Source organism: Paramisgurnus dabryanus, chromosome 23 (genome assembly GCF_030506205.2).
Source record: "Paramisgurnus dabryanus chromosome 23, PD_genome_1.1, whole genome shotgun sequence".
Taxonomy (NCBI): Eukaryota; Metazoa; Chordata; class Actinopteri; order Cypriniformes; family Cobitidae; genus Paramisgurnus; species Paramisgurnus dabryanus.
The window spans coordinates 16299748-16319271 of NC_133359.1; the positions used below are offsets into that span (position 1 = coordinate 16299748).

Consider the following 19524-nt stretch of genomic DNA (forward strand, 5'->3'; position numbering starts at 1 on the left):
GGCAGGCCTGCCCGAAGTCATTCATTTAACATGGGAGAACGACTGATATTTCATGTTGATTTAGCTTCAAACACAGCTCCTGGCTTGCGCCTGGTAAATCCGTCATAATAATAGCAACCTGCCATGGAACTTGCGCACTTGCGTTTAAAGGGATTGTTGGATGACGTTCTGATTGGTTTATTTGACGTTACGCCCAAACCACACCTATGAACCTACTTCAGACCAACCCCTTATTGATTTGCGCCTGGCGCAAGAGTTATTTCTCCCACCAGGAAAATAGCAACAGCGCCTAAGATCCGCCCACAAAGTCACTTGCGCTTTGCGCTTCGCACTTGCGTTTCAGATCGTTAAAATAGGGCCCTTGGTCTGAATCCAGCATTGGTTTTCTTTACGAGTGTGAGAAAGTTGCGCAAGCTTATTTCATCAATTGCGCTAAATTTTCAGAGAAAGCGGACTCTTAGTTTGCGTCAATTTAAACCTGTCATTTCTCCCGCTTGCGTTTAAATGACAGCAGAGGCTCTAGCCCACAGATTCCACAGACCATCCCCTTAAAGTAATCAGGACAGAAGTGAATGTGTCTCTCTCGTCCACTTGTGAACCAATCAACAAAAACACATCTTAATACGAGGTATAAACAGCCTCTAAGTCGCTTTAAATAAAAGTGTCCGCCATATGCAAAAAATGTAATGTAAATCTATGTGCTTAGCATTTGCTGTTTCCTGCAATCAAGAAAATAAGTATAGATTTGTAATCAAGGCTGTTACCATGCGTTCAGTTTGATTTAAATTGCCCACTTTCCATGCCACATACGCAATAGAGGCCTCGGCTGTTGTCCTGCTGTCGAAAAGATGTTGCCAAGCTGTTTTCTTTGATAATGAAAAGTTTTCAAGCTGTCTAACAGGTGCTCTGACCTGGCGATCTCATTTATGAGAATCGGTTTGGGCGAGTGGTCGAGAGTGGCCCACATCCAACATCTACAGGCCTAATTACCCAGCTGCTGCCGAAGATTTTTAATTTCCTACTGGAAGGTAGAGAAACATTTCTGCACCTGACAAATCTGTCTTTTCCATCTGTGAGTTGGGGCTTTTTTATGGCCTTACAAAAATATGTTCGATCAAATGTTTGGAGGAAAAGTTGTTTCAAGCCATCTTTGAGATGAAGATTCATGTTTCTCGGTAGACTGTCGAGGGCTTGAAATTGTAAGTCAGTGATTCTGGTTTAGACTCGGAGTCCTCTTAACAGTTTGGTTGTTAATGAATTCATTCACAGTTCTTTCAGAGTGTTTGGAAATACATAATGCAAATCATATCATATTAACAGATCTCAAAGCAGTCTGTTGCCAAATTATGAAAGTTTGCAAAATCTTATCTGTCCATGAGTTCCTGTAACTCATTGCATTATCAGTGCGAAGGTCATAAGTTTGATTTCAAGGAAACACACATGCTGAAATGTTTACATTGTAATGCACTATAAATCGCCCAAAGCATACATCTAAATGGATCAGTCTTGCACGACGAAGGGAAAGCTGATCCCAGATCATCGCTTTCAGACTTGTAAATTCTGGCCCAGACTGCGGTGGAGGAAAGCCTTACAGAGGGTGTGGACAGTTTTCCTCCTCCACCGTGAGAGGAGTTTTAATGAGAGCAGAGGCGATGCATGTCCTGTGCATTCATAAATAGCTCTCCACCCACATCAGGCTCCCTTCATCCACCAGCCCACGGCGCTGATACCAACATACAGCAAACACAGTTAAACAGTAACATCAAAACGCAGTTGGAACAAGCAGTTCCTTCACTGACATTCATCACAATTATCCTATTAATGCTCAAACAAGCACGCTTTAGGAGGTTGCCACAGTACAGTATGGATAAACATGACACTTCAGCCAATGTATGAAGTATGTAACTGCAGTGTTTCCGCTATATACATTCAACCGTGGCGGCCCGCCACTCCTAAAACATCCCCGCCACGCCTGCGGTTGTGGATAGAAGGGATACAGCAAACGAAATCTTGTTGGATGAGCACTGTTTTATCCTAATCCTTTAACCAAACCCAACTCTAAACACAAAATTTCACACGATTGTAGGATGTAGGGGAGAGCGGGGTAAGTTGTCACACGGGTAAGTTGTCACACTGTTCATAACTCCAACACTAGAGGCTCTATCTCAAAAATCAAATAGCCACTTTATGTGACTTCTTCTTCTATAGTCAACTTCCTGTTCACATGTGGTCAAGATCACTGTAATCTGAGGTTAGGACAATTTTCTTATTTTTCTGCTGAAAAAGTAAAAAAAAATCACTTTACATTTTATGCAATACAACTTTGTTAGGTGTGAATGTTTAAAATGATTATTTTGCACAAAATAGAGGAGACCGTAAAGTGTCTTTTGATACTTTAGCTAAAGTGATATGATGAGCTAAACTTGAGATTTAGACAACATTAGCACACAAGTAAGTATGGGGCAAGTTGTCTCAATGACTTTGGGGCAAGTCGTCACATGTGACAACTTGCCCCTGTACAAACAAACACATCGAACATGCTCAGAAAACATGATATAGAAAAGAATAAGCCTCAATCTAGCAAAAAGCTGTTTCAAAAGAAAGGGAAGCAGAAATCTGGACCTATGAAAAACAAGGCAGCTAAAAGAAGAAAAATCATGCAAGAGTCATCATCAGATGATGAAGAGTGCTTCTGCCTCGTCTGTGTAGAGCCATTTTCAAAGAGTCGTCCAAAGGAGACCTGGGTAAAATGTGTAAAATGCAACAATTGGGCCCATGACGCTTGCACCTCAGGCCAGGCAATTTATGTGTGTCAGAATTGTGATTCTGGAGATGAGTCCTATTAGTCATACAGGGCATCTGTTTTGTTCAGAGGTTAAACATGTTAAGTTAAGCAAGTTATCTGCAGCGTTCCATTCAGTTATCTGGTTTTATGTGAAAGCCATAGAACATTTGAACCAAAGTTCAAAGTAAAGTGGTCTTGCCACTTAATTGAAATGTGCATTATTTGGATTGAAATAATTGTTTTTCCAGATTCTCCAGGAACGGATGTTTATATTTCCAGTTTGGTTTGAGTTTAAAAATTAAAATCAATATTCACAATTAAGTAGTTGTGTTCTTATTTTTAGATAATCTAGTGTGACAACTTACCCGCCCTAGTGTGACAACTTACCCTCCGATGGGGCAAATTGTCACAAGTGCACAGTCACTATTCAACAGTCTACAACTCTGTAATGAGATAAGATATAAAGATGTTATGAATACAACATATGTGCCCAAGACTTCCTTCTTTCATTTGGTATGAGATTTATACCATTTTGATGTATGGTGCTCAGTAAATGTTAGACAGTGTGAAAAGTGTGACAACATACCCCGCTCTCCCCTATTTGTATCTAATTTAGCCAGAACCGCTGTTTTCATCCTAATAATCCTACCTCCAAATCTAATCCTTAACTTTTCGGCATTTGCTGTATCCCTTCTAGACAAAACCCACAGCGGCAGCTCGCAAAAAAGCTACCGAAATGTCCGCTCTGCGAGACTTGCTGTCTAGAAATAGATTCCTTTCTGGATTTGCGTTGTTCACTCATTTATAAATAAATCTCCTAAAATATCATAATTTCCTCCATGGGTTTAGTTTCATGCACAAATAGATTTAAATCAACAGAGGATTATTAAGCTACGTTTCTGTTTTGAGAAATAATAATAAAATAAATAAGCCTATACGAAATATCCCAACAAACATTTGGACGTGTGATGACCGTTGAAAAGACGTCCGTTCGTCACGTCCCGTCCGCGTTGAAAAATATATCCAAAATGAAAGTTGAGCCGACGTCTTTGACGTCATCTGGCCGTGAATTACACGTCTATTCTGCACGTCCCTGGACGTCTAAATGCGCCGTCTTTTGGATGTTTAAATGTGTTCCTGCATAGTTTAAATATGTTTTAAGCCCCCATATAGCAAACATTTGGACGTTTTATGACCGTTGAAAAGACGTCCCTTCGTCACGTCCCATCACGGTTGAAAAATACCCTAAATTAAAGTTGAGCGCACGTCTTTGACGTCATTTGGCCGTGAATTACACGTCTTTTCTGCCCGTCCCTGGACGTCTAAATGTGCCGTCTTCTGGATGTTTAAATGTGTTGCTGCATTGTTTAAATGTATGCATATAAAATGAATATACACCCACTGTGTAACATCGTGAAAGGCAATCAATTGTATTGAGGTTTAACACATATTCACAAAGGTTCAAAATCGGTTCAAAATTGGTCCAGTCAGACCTGAACGTCCATAAAACGTTTTAACCACGTGTACTTCACAAACACATTAAAGAACACATTATTTGTCGCCATAACCAAAAAAGAAGCATGTTCTGATTTAGCACTTTTTATTTTTTAACCATTTAACTATAATAACAATTTCAAAACACTTTCTATAAAGGGATAGTTCACCCAAAAATTAATATTTAGTCATTTATTCCATCTCATGTTTCAAACCTGTATACCTTTCTATGTTCTGCTGAACACAAAGATATTTAAAAGAATGTTTTTAACAAAGCAGATCTCACAACCCATTACTACAATTGTAAAAAAAAAATATCGACAGTTAATGGGTTGTGAAGTTACAAACATTCTTCAATCTTTGTGTTCAGCAGAAAATAGAAAGGTATACAGGTTTGAAACATGTGGATAAGAAAATTATAACAATTTTCCTTTTTTGGTGAACTCTCTCTTTAACACATCACAGCTGTTAGGCTTTTTTGTATCCACCACCCCCAGCTCTTCCAGGAGCGTGCTTGAGGTGGTCTGCCATAGCTGCATCTATTTCCGATTCGGTGGCATTTGGGCTCCACCTCTTCACAGCATCTGAAGGAAGAGAAGAATATGCTTCTTTTTAAAATAAATACAATTAAAATTTTGAGGTAAATGACATGCACTTACTTTCAAAATCTTTATGGTCTACAGCTAAAATGATATATTACTATTATATATATTATTGTACAAAATATGTTCTGCTTTAAATAAGTGTTAGATCAGTTGTGGGGGAAACAGCATTTGTCCCCTCCCTCTACAAAACCACTGTGGTGCCCTTGAGAAAGACCCTTAACTAGGTGTGTAACTGTCAAAAAATGAACAGGATATTTCTAATAAAGACATGTGAGCTTTGATGTCCCCTGAATAGATCAAGCATAACAATAAAAATTACATCAATATAATTACATCAAAATAACATTCCCCAAATTACCTTAAATAACATAATACAAAGGTGTGCCTTTAAAAGACTTCTTTTCCTGATGTCCACCACCCTTCATATTGAACTTTGCCATAAGACAATTTCACATCATTCTGTGAAAGAACTGTAAGATTACTTCACCTTAGACAAATAACCTAAAAGGTCAATAAATCACAATTAACAGTAATGAGCAATTGCATACAATGTTCAAACATACACTATGTGTTAACACTTCACAACTTCACTTGTTTCATCTACCAACTTCACTTGTTTCATCTACCATGTAACAAGTGCTATGAACTATATCATCATCCATAAGTTTGGGTGACAAGTAACGGCTTACACTGAAATTATGTTTTGATTTCTTGTTTTCAGTATGGCTAACTGTTTAAGTCACTACGAACATTAAAACTTCTGAACAAGTGATGTGTGACGGATTAAATCCTGAATTGAAGTAATATAAATAGCTGGGTAAATTATGGTGGTAATCAATATATATTCCTTAAATATTATGCAGGATTACACAAATCAAGAGAAATACATACCTATTCATAACGTTGTCCACGGAGTCTCTGACAGAATATCCACCAACTCAGACAGTTGCTGGACCTAAATGTGAAAACAATGGAAATAATGTTATAGAAAGATAGATGGAAATATAAATACATATTCTTTATGTCACAACTTACGCAGGTCAACTTATCAACATCTTTGATGTATTCATAATGCAAAATACACAGTCATATAGCATTTCTTACTTCTTGCATTTGAAGCTGAGGCCATAGGTGAAGAATCAGGTAGTCTCCATCCGGTAATTTTTTCGTTGTGTTACCTCACCTGTACAAATAGAGTTAATGTTATGGTAGTGTAATATTTTAACAGTTAATAACTTCACAGTATACTGCATTAGTTATGAAATTAGCTGGCTGTACTTTTAGGTCTTTGTGGTTGCAATGACAGACATTATAAGCTCTGTATTTGTAACTATTAACTCAGATTCAGATAAATTTAAATTTTTATACTCTAAGCTGTGTTGCCACTAATGTGAAATCTTGTGATGCACGATAAATCGCATGTGATATCATGCGCATCTCGTCAGTAAAGCCGGTTCCTTGATTAGTAGTAAATCACCATCACCTGGTTTCAGATGGATGCTCTCTGGGATTGGGGTGCCCACTGGTACTGGATCGTCAATCCAGAATTTGGGATTGTAGACAATACTATATAGACAATAAAAACAAAAGGTGTAAAAAATGATAAGTTATTTAAGGTAAGAAAGGACACATTAATGAATGAATAACACCATAACTGTACAATTACAAAAAATCCGCTTTAGGTGTATGACAATACACAAGAAAACAATACTATGCCTCTTTCGGTTGTCTGTAAGATGGCTGTTCATTATGTGACCCTGCGAAACAAATGACACCTTGCATGTAATTTCATTAAGTACAATAAACATACACATGCACAATGTATTTTAAAAAATACATAGTAGTGTAAAATATTAAAATAAATCACTTTTTATATCAAAGTTTGGGATATTATGTTGACATTTAGGCAAAACCCTGACTCATGGAATACATTTTTACCTATAAATGAGAATGACATTATAAAGATGGAACTGTATGCAATTTGGAGCCAAGCAATGTGTTTGTATAGTGTGGGAATGCACAAAAAAAAGCATCAGTAGCACGTACACAGCATCAGTGTCACAGCTTACAGGGTATAGATCAATCACACCATCTTGATACCGATGTTTACTGTCATGATGTGTGCCATCACCTGTGTAAACAAAAAAAAAAGTGTGTTGGACACAAAACTTGATCTTTAGAACAAACAAGGACATATGACAAATTAGAACATTAACAAATGTGTAGACTGTTTAAGCCATATCTACACAATTCATATCTACAGTTTGTCATACCTTCTTTTTTATTTGTAGAATCTACAACATCTTCATTTGGTTTGTGTTGATCTTCAACTGTAAATAAAATGAAATTGTAATGATATTTACACCACAAATAACATCTCACATTTGTTTAAGTGTATTTTCAAATGGATTGGATTTTGAATGGTTATATTTTGGAGGAGGATCTGGGTAGGACACAGTCCTTTAAACAGCTTGTTTATTTTTATTTGGATTAGGTTCTGCTTTTCCTTTGTACAAAACAAAAGCAAAGGAAGTTAATCAAACACTTACACTGAGCTTTTAATACAGAACAGTATTTAACATTTTACATCTGCAATGTTAATCATTACCATCATGCCAAATGACTTTTCTCTTTCAGATAATTTACTTTCTGAAAGAAACTCTCAAAAGGCTACATAAATAAGTTAAAGTAATAACTTTCACTATCATTAAACATACTTTATGGTATACCATGTATAAGTTCAGATTAACTTTAAGCCTACTACGTTAGCTAATTTTACGTGTGGACAATTCTGGCAACGTTTATTTCGGTTCCTTCGTCAACAAGTAAAACTTAAGCACGTTAATCAAATAATACAAAATGTACTTACCCAATAGTAGATTTTATATAATATATAGACACAACTCCTTCGTAAATTCACCCTCTCCTCGTGGCTTGCTGGCTGCACACGACGTACTTCCGGGAGAACACGTCACGTGACAACTATCTCGCGAGAAAATCTATCCTATCGCGCGATTTTGTAAAATATTTTGTTAAAACATTCTTGGCAGCGCAGTTTATGAAATTACATCCAACTCAGACCTAAATGGTAACCGGATATATACTTTCTTTACATTTATATGCATACATTTAATAATAAAGCAGGTTGTAATAATGACTAAAATGTATTGTGGCTTTGCAATCACACTGGGCACTTTAAGATTATAATTTATTTAAACAAGATAAAGTTAATATATTTACTTTGTATACAAATCGTGTATTTCATAAAGATAATTCTGTTTTTTTCCTACTAGTCTAGTCTAGACGTGTAAAAGACGTCAGTGGACATCTATTCACAACCTCTTAAAAATACTTTTTGCACTTAAATTAATTATTGCAGTATTAACCAAGGTGTAGGCACAGCATTTGCATATTTCACAATGACTTTATAGAAGGTTTATGATTTTTTATAGAGGGTCATGATGGACTACAAATGCACGTGTAAAAGACGTCACCTAGTGACGTCCTCTGACAACCGATTCACAACAGGGTATAAATATTGAAGCACACCCCAGCTAACAATTTTTGGTTCCCAGAACGTTCCCGGAACGTTAGGTTTTGGTTCCGGGAACGTTCCCAGAACGTTAGTTTTTGGTTCCCAGAACGTTATTTTTGAAACGTTCCCTGTTGGTTCCCCAGGAAAGTTTTCTTTACGGAAATAGAACGTTATTTTTAGGTTCTCAGAACGTTCCCCTAACTTTGTCAGAACGTTCCGAGAACGTTCTCAGAACGTTCCGGGAACGTTCTCAGAACGTTCCGGGAACATTCGGGTAACATCAACCTAACCTGCTCAGAACGTTTGCAGAACCTTGCCAGAACGTTCCCGGAACGTTCTCAAAACCTCTAGTTATTCCCTATATTTAGGCACCATTAATAATAAAAATTCACAATTAAATCATTAAAAAAAAACACGATTTCACTATATAAACTAAGTTTATTTATATATAATCTATTTAAATGAACAAATAATCACACAATCCATGTTGATCCATGGATTCTTTATTCGTAGACATAAAATCAAAATCATTAATCACAGGATCATTTATAGAATTTATAGACTTAGATAATAATATAATAGGGTAGATAATTTGCTTATATAACACATAAAATTGGCAATAAACATGTAGAACATTGTATCATAAAAAACATTTTAATATATTAAAAATGAAAACATTTAAAAAATGAACTTCAGAACTCCACAGCAATCTCTGCCATCTGCAAAAGTAACAAACAATAAAGGCAACGTAAGTTAGTGTAACATTAGGTTAAACATTTAGATGAACAATTCAATGACAAAAGTATTATCATTAAGTTGCACGACCCCGTCAAAAGATCTGATAAAAATGCATATACAGATTTGAAACGCGTTTTGTGTAGGCCTACTTCTTCGTAAAAAGTTTTAAATATATTTAGTGCGCTGCAGTTTGGTTATCAGAAGAATATTTCATTTTAAATAATTATATTGGTATACTGATAAACAAGAGACATACAAACAAGAAAAAGTTCAGCGCCAGGATATTAGTAATTTTGATAATGATTCTTTACGACATTTTATTTTAAACTATAAAGGCTATATATATATATATATATATATATATATATATATATATATATATATATATATATATATATATATATATATATATATATATATATATATATATATATATATATATATATATATATATATTCGAACAAGCAGAGTTATTAAACCAATATGATAAAGTGTATACAAGTAAAAAAGTTTCACACCATAATTTTCAAAAGTATGCTATCTTTTACGCATGGTTTCTTTAAAAGTAGGCTATTTTCTCTACAACAACTGATTTAATCAGCAAAATGATTCTCTTTTACCTTAGTATTTTTAGAACAAATCTATTCAAAAGGGTTTTTTTTGTTACTTCGACAGCTACAAGTTGGTAAAAGTTTAGTACTGCAATAGTACAGTTTTTATACAGATTGAAACGAGTTTTTATTTTAAGATGTCGCTGTGGGATTGAGTATGGTGGTTCCAATTTACATTTATATTTTACTGGTAAACGGCTTAATTCATTCTTGCAAGCGCTTCAGACGATGTCGCGTTTATAAATCAGGATTTTAGCAGCCGTTAAAGGAACAACTGGTTAAATTGAACACAAGGTGTTTCTGGGTCGTGTTTTGTCACTACTTTATAGTATACTCGTTTCATGTCTGACAACCGAACAGATAATATGTAAAAAATAGCATGCAGTTGTTTTACAGTTTTTCTCGATTGCGGAAACACTATAAACAGGCTTTTGAACTAAAATTTCAAAACCATAACGCCATTTTTCAAGAAGCACAATCATTCAAAATCAATTTGCTGAACAATAAACACTACTCCCCTGATTTAACACATGAGTTTTAAATCAGTGAAGTTTTACTTCAAAACTCTACACACAAATCCCTACATCTCTCGGGGATTACACCATGTGGTCATATGGAAAGCACTAGCATTCAATACTGTTCACTCAAGTCAGCACAGCTAAGGCTCAATTAGCAAAGGAGGAGGAGGAGGAGGGAAAGAAGGAGGAGGAAGAGGACTTGTTGAAGGAGGAGGAAGAGGAGGAGGACATGGTGAAAGGTGACAAGCAGTCTCAGATTCAAGCCACTCTAGCTGACCATGTCCTTGTCCATGGTATGATTATGAGGGAGGCTGAGCCACGAGTAAAGCCTAATTTGAGTCGCTTCACTGTTGCCTCCATGGTTTTGAGTGTAGAGTTTAATTTTGACCTGAAAATATAATACTTGGAGTATTGTGTGAGATGTTATGCAATTGTGTTTACTGTTTAGAGAATATGAGGCATAATTTCAGTAAATGTGTTTACGCAACTGAGAAAAACTGTAATATGCAATATAATGTGACAGATAAAAGAGAAGAAATTAAACATATTTCAGGTGCCAACACTCGATCAAACGCAAACACATCACATATATGCTAATTAGCGTGTGACGTAATCGCCACATGCTCTAAAAAAGTCTCTCTAAATCCTGTGGGAAACACTGAATATGATTACCATTTTAAATTTCTGTGTGGGGCAAATTTCAGGGCTAATGCAATTAAGTCTTCCACGTCAAGGGCCTTTAATGCCTTGTAGTTTTTCTGTGTTGATTCTGTAAACAAAATAAAATAATCACAGTCAATAATTTCTATAATGTGTAGATTGTAAATACAATTCGATGAAAGAATTAAATTAATTTTTCAGCTGATTATAAAAAACACAATCTCATGGCAATTAGTACTATGTATGTTACGAGGTGGCTCATTGTACTGATTTAATTCATTCTTATTTTAATAATAGTCATAGGTATTTGTATGATTTACTGTACAAATTCATAAGAATTGGCCTTGTAAAATATGTGCCATTTAAACCAGGGATGGCGAACATTGGTCCTGGAGAGGGCAGTCCTGCAGATTTTAGCTCCAACCCTGATAAAAGCTCACCTGCCCGTAGCTTTCTAGTAACTCTTTAGACCTTGATTTTAGCCTGTTCAGGTGTGTTTGATTAGAGCTGGAGCTAAACTCTGCAGGACTGCAGACCTCCAGGACCAACATTTGCCACCCCTGAATTAAACATACAAGTTCATCATGTCATGTCATACTCATACTCCTGTATAACCACAATTGTGATGTATGGTTGTAACTGTTGTTATGATTACTACATGCATAATTATGCAAGTTGATATTCTGATCATTTATATGTTGTTCTTATTTTATAAGCACATCAGTACCAGTTACAAATCACATCAGTCCTAACTAGGCCTGTCACGATAACAAATATTGCTAGACGATAAATTGCCTCGGCATTTATCGCGATAGACGATAACATTGATGCTCCGGGACCATTATAATAATGCAGATACACCTTTTCAAAGATCTATAAACTTTTATTTCTAAACAATAAGTAATACTGGAACTGGAAGACATTTTAAATATCCACAAGAAATGAACAAAATAACAGGATGATTGCGTTTTAGGTGCATATGCATGTTTGTCGTGTTGCCACTTTTAAGTGCTACGTTTTTACCACAAATGCGACATAACGGCTCGTTCAGGTTTAGTGGTTCACCTCGGTCATTAGGTTTAAATCCAAAGTACTCCCACACTGCAGCTGTAGCATTTGGTTTTGAAACTTGGCTGTTTAAACTTGGTATTAAGATGTGTTTTTGATCAGATCACAAGTGGACGAGAGAGACATATCAAGTTTACACCTGGTATTTAAATCCGTCTCTTTTGTCCACTTTCGACCGCTTCGTGCTGAATACTGTGAGGGGGTGGTCTGTCGAGACAGTGGTCGAGTCTCTCCGCTGTCATTTAAACGCCAGCGGGAGTAATTATGAGTTTATATGGACGCAAACTAATATTATGTCCACTGCTTGTTTAGGAAGTAAACATACTGCACAGTATTTTCTACATGTATATGTTAGAGCTTTCTCTGAATTTTCAGCGCAATTGATGAAATGCGTGTTAATGACAAGTGTAAACAGCCTCTAGTAAATCCATCTTTTTCTTCAACTCTCGTCTCAACTAGTGTTTTCTCCTGCTACACTCCTTACGCGGCGCTCATCCTCCTCAGTACGCCTACTGTGATAGGCTACGCCAGGAGTCCCCCCTCCCCACACAGATCATGCGACTGACAAATGACTGACGAGGGTTCACTCCTTGTCACTCGTTGCACGGAGCGGTCATCCAGTCTCTTTGGTAGAGAGAGAGAGAGACAAGGAAAACAAACAAGCATGCAAATGTGAATTATTGCGGCCGAAAAAAATGATCGAGCTCATTTTATTTACCGTGCGATTAATCGATTTATCGTTTATCGCGACAGGCCTAGTCCTAACTAGGGATGCTCCGATCAGGGTTTTTGCAGGCCGATACCGATCACCGATTTGTTGTCTTCGTGATCGGCCGATACCAATGCCGATACCGATTTTTCAAGCTGATGTGCAAGCTTTTTGATGACTGTTACTGGTAACATTTTTTCTAGATAAAGTAATAACACAGATGTTGCCTTTGTTATATTACTTGCAGTAATTAGGTTTATTATTGTTTTAATAGAGAATCAAAAAATTAGCACAACAAATATTTCTTCTGCAAAGAGAAATTGAATATGCCTTTAAAAAGTCTTATGTCAGTTAAAAGTGATAAAAATAAAACACTTCAAAGTCTAAACTGTATGAATTAAACACGCATTCGTATGAAGTATAACAGTTCTTTAGTGAAGAGCAGAAAGTGATTTTATTGAGAGATGAATTAGGATACTGTAGCTTTAAGACGTGAGAGAGATCACTCTGTTCACGTGCACTGATGACTGAGGCTTCTGTGTGTGCATGCGCCGGATGTACATGGACAAGAGCAGCTGTGAGGAAAATGAAAGTTTAAACGCTCAAACTTTAAAACGCATGCAAATAATAAACTTTTGGCATGAGGATGCAATTATCCGCGATAGATGTGTGTTGTATACGCTGTTTGATGGGAATGTGAAGACGCGTCGCGCTGTTGATCAGATCGCGTCCTCATAGAAAATACGCTTATCTCTGCAAGCGCAAAGAGAGAAATGCAAATCTTCATGTCACACACGAGCGATGGGTTATAAAAATGCTCGCATTGCGTAAAAATGGTCTCTAACTGCAGCCGCATTCAGGAGCCCTATGTTGACAAAGGTAAACAGAAAGATCAGTTTATGAGATCGGCAAATTTAGCGAGGACCGATCAAGTCATTTAATGACGTTATCGGCCGATACCGATCGGCGGCCGATCGATCGGAGCATCCCTAGTCCTAACGTAATGTATTTTCTTCTTGGCCACTTTTCTTCTTGAGCATGCCTTAACTTACCCATTTCTAGTAGGCATACTGCATTAGTAAATAATAAATAAACCTATACTGGGTTGTTTCAATGCAGTGCTTTATTTAAAAGGTAACCCATGTGTTCTGTCCAATATTTACCCAGCATTGGGTTAAAAATAACCCAGCAGAATTTAGAGTGTGATATTCTGGTCCAATCTTATTCTGTCTCTTTTAATTGGATATTGCTGAGAATAAACGGACAGAAATGAGTTTAAACAATGAGACGAAAAAGAAAGCTTGCCTATTATTAAAGGGCAGATTCTAAGCATTTGGAAGGCTTTCTTACCCTTCCTCCATTTCATGCTGTATGCAAACGGGACTTCAGTGGACTTCACCTGGGTTGGCTCCCCCAAGGGACCGTATGTAGTTAATCTAAAACAACAACAACATGTATTTTCTAATAAGTAGAAAATAATTATGAACACATACTGACTATATACTTTGTTGCATTTATGCATTTGGCAGAATTGTTTACTGTAGTAATTAATTATAGTCCTACTGTGTGAGCAATTTAAAATTAACAATTCTAACATACAGCAATTGTTTGCATTCTTCTAAAATCACAGTATCTTATTAAAATGGTTGTGTTAAAACAAACCCAATCAGTGTTTATATATTACATTAAAAAACACTAAATGCGTTGTCCAAAACTAGACACAACTCTGTGTGTTTACAACAACGTTGTATTAAAAGTAACACAAATGTTAACACAAATAAAAACACAGCTGTGTCTAGTTTGGGACAAGGCAGTGAGTTTAAATGTGTCCCAAAAATAACAATGATTGGGTTTGTTTTAACACAACCGTTTTTAAAGTCTAGAACATATTAAGCAGTCAGTAAATCATTATTTTATGCATATAAATCATTATTAACTTGTGAAATATAATATAAATGTCCATTAACTATATTGAAAGTTTAGGATTGGAACATGCCTAGCTTATGTACGTATTTACATTATACATATTCAGATCATTTGCATCAATATCTGCAATTTAGCTCAGCTGCCTCCAATTTCTCTTGATGGTTGCTGATGGGTTCTGATGAACACATTAAGATATTTTGAGGAATGTCTGTAACCAAACTGACCTGAAGCACCATTGACTTCCATAGTAGGATAAAAGAATACTATAGAAGTGAATGGTGCTTCTGATTGCTTTGGTTACAAATGAATCCAGAAGTTGCAAAGATTGCTGTGTCATACCCAAAATGACCTGAGGCTGTAACTGCTACTTCAAAAGGTGTTTAACTAAGTACTGAGTAAAGGGTCGGAATACTTAGGTCATATCAACTTTAAAACCCTCCCCCCAAAGAGATGCTGAACAGAGCAAACATTTACTGGTAAATTGCAGTTAACAGATCATGTGTGAAGTTGAACAGAACCTTTCCGGTAAATCAGTGCTCCCAATTTACCAGTAAGAGAGGTTGTAAGATTACCAGTATTTTACCGGTAAGCGCTATGTGTGAACGAAAAATATAGGATTACCGGCATTTAGAACAGACGACGTCAGACCGTGCTGACAGCTTCGGGCCAATCATAATGTTTAATACAAATGATGCGTTTCCCCCTCGCACTGTTTACGGACGTTTCCACACACATGCTGCTTGAAAGTCGAGCACACCTGAAGTTTACATCCATATTTCTTCACCAAAGCTGTTTAAAACAGCTTACCACCTACTTGCAGAATTCCCGACGTAGCACGCCCTCTGTGAAGCCTAAAGTGCAAACAGTACTGTTGTTCAAAATGCATTTTCGGTTTGACGTCGCCTCATGCAATGTTGTTTAGTCATCATGAGCAACTTCACGACTGTTTACCACAGACGTGAAAACAACAAAATACAGACCGTGGATATGAACGACGTGGATTGTTTACAAATACAACACTGAGCTCGCCGCACCCCACAGGAACTTCCGCTTTCTCAACGAATTTACCGGTATTTTGATACTGATGTGTGAATGATGTCTTACTGGTAAAAAGACGGAACGTCACTGCGTGTGTGAACAGCACATTTTTGTATTTACTGGTAAATTCATTCTGGTAAATTCATGGTAATTTACCAGAACTACTGTGTGAAAGAGGCTATTGACTGGTTGCTTTAGGTGTGGGTCAAACAGCCTTTTGTGCAGTCCCTTACCAATAAAAGCTAACATGGACTCCAGACCTTCTGGACTGTCTGTGAGAGACTTCAAACTCGCCCAGACCAACAAGGCATCATGTTAGCAGACATCCCGACCTGATCAAAAAATTTGATTAGGAGATGTTCTGGTCCTATTTTTAATATATCTTTTACAAACTTACCACAGGTGATCTGGCAAAGCAAAGACTTATGAAACAGCATCTTCCCAAATCTCCTCTTCAGGCTCATCTTAGCGATCATTGCATTTGATAAAGTTTAGAAAAAGAAAAACATATTTCATTAGTATAGAATCATAAATGTAATGTTTTGGTTAGAAATAGAAAAAACTGTGGCCCAAGTACAACTTTGAAAGAAATAATGTTTACATTATTTGTCATGGTACACTGTCACTTCATTACCTTTTGAGTGGTACAGATTTGGGCATCTGGAAAGACACGTGACTTCACCTCTGTGTATTTTATCACACTTCATCAAATTGCATGGTAATCTGCCTACAATATGAAACACATAATAAAATAAAAAACAAGTCATGGCCCCTTTTCAAAAGAAAATATAAATTGTGAAATACAAAACACTGCATCTTAGTTATTACGATTAGTAGAATTTGATCTGAATACAAAACAAATACTAAATGCATTGTAATATTGTAGGGGAGATGCTTCAAAAATAAATTGTAAATTATTGATTTCTATTACAAAATGCTAGCTTGGTGGTGCGTTACAATGGTGGGTGGTAGGTCATGGACATAGCCATCATTTAAAAAATTATGATTAAAGCCATAATACATAAAGATAGAAAATAATGCTGTTATGTACACCACCACAAAGACAAATTTTATATGTCAATATGAAGCCTCTCTAAAACTTATGTCAACATCCACTCTGAACTATGAATTCACTTCTGGCTCTGTCTATTGAAAACAAAGGGTTTGAAATATGTAAGCCTAACTTACATACTGTAGAAGGAATAGTGACATTAAGGACCACAATGGAAATAAGTTATTTTAACTTTATTGTGTTATCCTTGACAAATGTGTTATTTCACTTTTTGTCCAATAAATCAAATCAAATCAAAAAGAAATGAATTGCTGTGCTGAACAATAAACATTGTATCCTAAATTATTTTCTTATATTTTCCTAATGACAATGATAAACCAGATATGCACTTTTTGGGCGCTTATGTATTGGATGCAAATATAAACACAAAATAATACTTACTCTTCAGCCAATGGAACACATCACAACACAACAAGAAAATGACCTGTAAAGAAAAGTGAACATAAATATACAATAGTTATTAATCCAGAATTGATGGCTTCTGTTTAAATTCTTAACCGTTTTAACAGGCTAACTTACTGAAAACTGTGTGTCCGTACTGTAAGTTAAATAACCCTACATTTACGCGTCAAACCCTACATTTAAATAACTTGCGTTATAATTAACTAAACAATGTCAAATAAATTTGAAGAACGATGATAACACATTTTTATAGAAGGTAAAGACAAATTTAAGATCTTTACTACATTAGCTCAGATGCGTCACGAGCTCAGTCAAACCACTGCATCAACGGTCAACATTAAAGTTCAGAATATTTGAGTCATATCGAATTAACTGTTAATAAAAACAAAACAAACATAACTGTGAACTTATTTTGATGACTTAACCAGGAATTAATAAAAACTTACCTTAGAATTTACCATAGAAATGAAAACTGTCGTCTGAGGTAAACGGTTAAAATCCACTTTGAACTCACAAGGACCGACCGAGGCGCGCGCACGCAAATACGTGTGTTCGACTTCTTGCTGCGCTGACAGGCAAACGTCATTGTACCGCGAGAGCGTAATTTCTTGACTCGCTCTCGCGATACATTGACGTAAAGAGGCGGGATATGGGTGAAGCTGAGGTGAAACCACAACCGCCTAGCGCGAGTCTAGTGACAGCAGTGGCTGTTCAACCGACACTCAAGCGGCCACGCCCTTAATTATGCAGAAGTTTAAGGCTTAATATAATTTAAACGGATGAGTTACAAAAACATTCACCCCCCTCACAGTTGTCATGACGGGCAAAATTAGCTATATAGGCCAAAAACACTTTTTGTACCAGGCTGTAAACATATTATTTTCTACTGTAAAGTTGGCAATTTTTAACATGGGAGTCTATGGGAATTGACTCCCTTTTGGAGCCAGTCGATGAATTGCAGTTTAAATCACTTCCGTGTTGGCTTCATTAGAGAGATCGGAAGGTTGCCCCTCGCTAATAACACATAACAAAAGACAACATGTTAAAGAACAATAAAGATGGTAAAAAAGATGTCCCACGTCCAGACTGAACTGAAAATTAGAACTTGTTTAACAATAAACATTTCTTGTATTAAAATAAACAGAAATATTGTGCTTTTAAAACATAGCTTTTTAGATCTTCACCCGGGGGTGGGTTCAATTATTTCATAAACATGCATGCACATTTTGTTCTAAATGGACAGAGCTTTATAAAAAAATAAAAATAAAAAAATGGTTTTATTATAATAAAAGTGTAGTAACTGGTTTTTGATTAAACAACAACAACAAACATCAAAAGAAAATTATCTGCTAAGATAATAACAAACAATGATAATTTGGGGGCCCATTTGGGATGTGGTGTGAGTTTGCCTTGCCCACACTGTCCCACAATATACCTCACAGTGGGCCCGCATGGGCATGTTTTGCATACAAAATGCTGAGGGAGCTGTCTGTGGAACCATAAAGAAAGCAGATAAAAGGTTGTATGTTATTATATTATTAAGGGTATTCTTAAAATTTATATTTGAAATGGTGCTGGGCAAAGATTAATCGCGATTAATCGCATACAAAATAAAAGTGATTATTGGTATAATATATGAGTGTGTGCTGTGTCTAATTATTATGTATAAATATATACACACACATTCATATATGTATTTAAGAAACATTTACATGTTTATATATATTTATTTATATTTTTATTTAATCTATAATATAAATAAAAAAAGATATATAAATAAAACAATTCTGAAATTAATATATGAATGTGTGTGTGGTTAAATATACATAATAATTAGATGCAGTACACGCACATATATTATGCAAAAAAAAATCACTTTTATTTTGTATGCGATTAATCAGGATTAATCTTTGCCCAGCACTAATTTGAAACGTTATATTTTAGACATTGTGATGAAAATATAATAATAATAAAACAACCATAATAATGCTTAAAAAAATAGCCTAATCCATCTCCTAAATTCATATGGAAATCAAATGCCCCACCAGTGTTAAAATCAATCAAATAGTATACAAAAAATATTTTTAGCTTCTTAAACATTATATAATATGAGGAACCTAGAAAAATATTTACCAAAAAGGCACTTGTTTTAAAAGGGAAAAATAAAGATACAAAGATGATTTATTTGCATGTGTCTAATATTTTTAACTTGATCAATTACTTTTGTTAAATTTTATAAAAATAAGTATTTTCATTAAATGAGTTTTTACATTTTTATCTAAAGGATTCACAAATTAAAATGTCATAAAAGAACCATTTACCATTCGCCGTACTGACATTATTTCAACCAAATTTCAACGTTG

General features: G+C 35.8%; 1 protein-coding gene and 2 long non-coding RNA genes across 9 annotated transcripts in view; 1 reads left to right on the top strand and 2 right to left on the bottom strand.

Moving 5' to 3' along the window:
• Positions 1-19524, top strand: part of ntrk3a (neurotrophic tyrosine kinase, receptor, type 3a) — a 304948-nt gene that overhangs the window by 15198 nt on the left and 270226 nt on the right. The gene's annotated exons all lie outside the window — the stretch shown is intronic.
• On the bottom strand, positions 3732-8231 carry LOC135781226 (uncharacterized). Of its 5 annotated transcripts, none has more exons than XR_010545118.2 (9): positions 7754-8231; positions 7158-7214; positions 6931-7015; positions 6601-6641; positions 6368-6450; positions 5989-6067; positions 5776-5839; positions 5243-5354; positions 3732-4863 (listed from the first exon to the last, which is right to left on the bottom strand). It is a non-coding gene; the product is annotated as an uncharacterized lncRNA (long non-coding RNA). The 5 variants fall into 5 exon arrangements; XR_010545116.2 differs by having other exon boundaries at positions 5243-5385; positions 7754-8228; XR_010545119.2 differs by having other exon boundaries at positions 5243-5343; positions 6954-7015; positions 7754-8220.
• Positions 8905-17743, bottom strand: LOC135781225 (uncharacterized). Of its 3 annotated transcripts, XR_010545112.2 has the most exons (9): positions 17608-17743; positions 17141-17183; positions 16322-16414; positions 16085-16151; positions 15921-16019; positions 14074-14159; positions 13887-13972; positions 10959-11055; positions 8905-9138 (listed from the first exon to the last, which is right to left on the bottom strand). It is a non-coding gene; the product is annotated as an uncharacterized lncRNA (long non-coding RNA). The 3 variants fall into 3 exon arrangements; XR_010545113.2 differs by lacking the exon at positions 13887-13972; XR_010545114.2 differs by lacking the exons at positions 13887-13972; positions 14074-14159.